Here is a 2,868-nt window from a genome sequence, read left to right as displayed (position 1 = left end):
CACTTAGATGAGATAAAAGTCCCTAGTGGACTGACACGACATGACTTCTTTTTACACAATGGAAAGAGGGTGGGGAAAGATAAAGAGAGGGAGAGACAAAGAGAGTCAATTTATCATACATACATTTGGAAAATACGCTCACTGTACCAGAATACTCTCACTCGGAATAGAAATGCAATATTTACATGTAGATGTCTTTCTCTGTTGAAACCAATCAATCTGTCTGTGGGTAGTGGCGCGATGTAAGGCTCTGGTTATCCATCAGAGGTCACATTGTCCTTCTTAGTTGTAGAGCTTCTCTAGTCTTTGATTGTTCATTAGAATAGACACTGCAGACATACCAACAGTTGAATCCGAGGGGATTGTCTTCTTTCCTCCCTCGTGGCTTTAGTCAAAGTTTTAGGACCGCTATTACATGCACAGCTGCAGACTGAATGTTCTGGTCTAGTCTTTACCTTCTTCACTCGTGTTGAGAGTTTCAGAGTTTCTAAACATTTCGTAATGTTCAGCTTGCGCTGTACGTTGGCTTGTCTGTAGAATAAAACATTTCTAAGCATTTCAATCTGTGGACCATGGCGTCATGTCTTTTTGGTCCTGTAGTTTTAACCATTCCACCGTCCGTCTGCTTGGTTTGTATGTTCATTCTTAGCAAGTCTTTTTAAGCACTCTGGCCAAAAGGGCTGTCCCGTCATGCTGACAAGAACTCTGAGCTTACTTGGGCATGGCTAATATGAAAACAATTATCTAATTTGAAAACTAAAATCACTTTTCTATCTTTTCAAAAATTGTTCCCATATTCACTCTCTGGACAAAAAGGTTTTGGTGGCAACAATCTCTCTCTACACAAAGAAGTTTCAGTCTTCGAATACTGCTGTGCAAGGAAGAGTTTCTATAAACTATTTATGACCGGCTGTTAAGTCAAAATCGGCCCAACTCTCCCCCTCTCCTTTTCTGTGGGAGAGAGGAGGGCTATCTGTCAGCAATATGCCAAGCTGATCTGGCACCTTTGATCCTCACCAAGGAGAGAGAGAGTCATGACAGTACCTAGTCAAAGTATTCTGGTGTCAAAATGTTGCCTTCCCCTGCTGAGCTGGTTGTGTTGTTATAAAACATGTCCTCCTTTCACTTTTATATTACCACACAGTGTGTGTGTGTTTCTAAACCCAATTCATTGCTATCTAGTCTTTGAGAGGACTTGACTACCCTTCCAGACATGTTCTCCTCTAATCCATGGGCGTAGTTCTGGCTACTTATCATCTTGCACTGTCTGAGTGCTTCGTGTCTGGAACATTGAATCCAGCAATTATCACATTCAGTCCAAAGATAAAATTAAATTGAAGAAAGTTCTAACTTAAAAACACATTATTGTATTTTGTGATGGTTTTCATAGAAAATTACATACTTACCTGATTTGGTGGATATTTATCAATTGCAGTGCCTTGTGAAAGTATTCACCCCCCTTCGTGTTTTTCCTATTTTGTTGCATTACAACCTGTCAATTAACCTCTCTGGGATATGTGGGACGGTAGTGCCAAAAGCCAGAGAAAATGCAGAGCGCCAAATTCAAATAAATTACTATAAAAAATCTAACTTTCATGAAATCACACATGTAAGATACCAAATTAAAGCTACACTTGTTGTGAATCCAGCCAACATGTCAGAATTCAAAAAGGCTTTGGGGGGTGAGGGGATATGCTCAAGTTTTCAGATTTTTTTTCGTCTTATTTCTTGTTTGTTTCACAATAAAACACATTTTGCATCTTCAAAGTCGTAGGCATGTTGTGCAAATCAAATGATACAATAATAATAATAATTAATTAAATAATAATTAAAATATATTTTAATTCCAGGTTGTTATGCAACAAAATAGGAAAAATGCCAAGGGGGTTGCAATCCACTGTAACCAGGAGATGAAGCCAGAGTGGCTTGTGATGGCCCTTATTTTGCATGGGAAGGGTGGAGCCAGCCATGACAGCATGTTTAGGTCTACCATATATACAACTCTGTTTTTCTGTAAAAGTTAAGCACTCGACCCGACAGTCAAGAATGTTGGATTGGCGGCTTCATTATTGCAATAATTCATCGATATTAAATGAAGATGATTGAAGAAATGACCAAATCTCTCTCAGTTCTGAATTTCCACCACACACATATTGTACCATGCAGGTTGAGGGTTCATCTCACTCCATTTGTGCACAGAAAACAGTCCTCGAATGAATTATTATCAAATATCTGCAAATAACAACTTAGCTTGCCAGTCTCCCTGTGTCTTCTAACTGAGTGAGTATAGAGCATCCCTCACATTTCACTTTATTCAGCCAAAGAGGCACATGCAGAAAGAGAATATAACAATGGCATTTCTGGCCACATGCAGACAACCAACAGCAGGTTGATAGGCTGATCCTTAAACAGTAGTCTATAATAACTGCATGACATATACAGGGGAACACGTGTCTGTTGTGCATGCACCCGCTTGCTTGCATCCATGTGTGTGTGTGTGCGTGTGTGTGTGCCATGACTGAGCCCTGTCTCCCCTGTCCTCTCTGCCTCCCTCTGTCCTCCGTATCCCTCTTTTTCCTCCTGCCCCCATGTCTCCCCTCTGCTAACCCCTTGCCTCCCAATGTTTCCCCCCATCTCCCCTGTCTCCCCCTGGCTCAACCGTCTCCCTTTGCCTCCCCTTTTTCCTCCTGCCTCAACCAGCAAACTGGAAGAATCTGCCGTTTGTGCCGAGGATGTGGATGTAAATTAAGGCAGCCGCCAGCACCTCTCTAATTCAGAATGGTTGGGTTAAATGTGGAAGTCTCTTAAAAGCATTCCATTTTGGGGCCTCCCGGGTGGCGCAGTGGTTAAGGGCACTGCAACGTCAGC

This window comes from Oncorhynchus kisutch, linkage group LG11 (genome assembly GCF_002021735.2).
Source record: "Oncorhynchus kisutch isolate 150728-3 linkage group LG11, Okis_V2, whole genome shotgun sequence".
NCBI classification, from domain to species: Eukaryota; Metazoa; Chordata; class Actinopteri; order Salmoniformes; family Salmonidae; genus Oncorhynchus; species Oncorhynchus kisutch.
Note: the sequence above shows the minus strand (reverse complement) of the source record.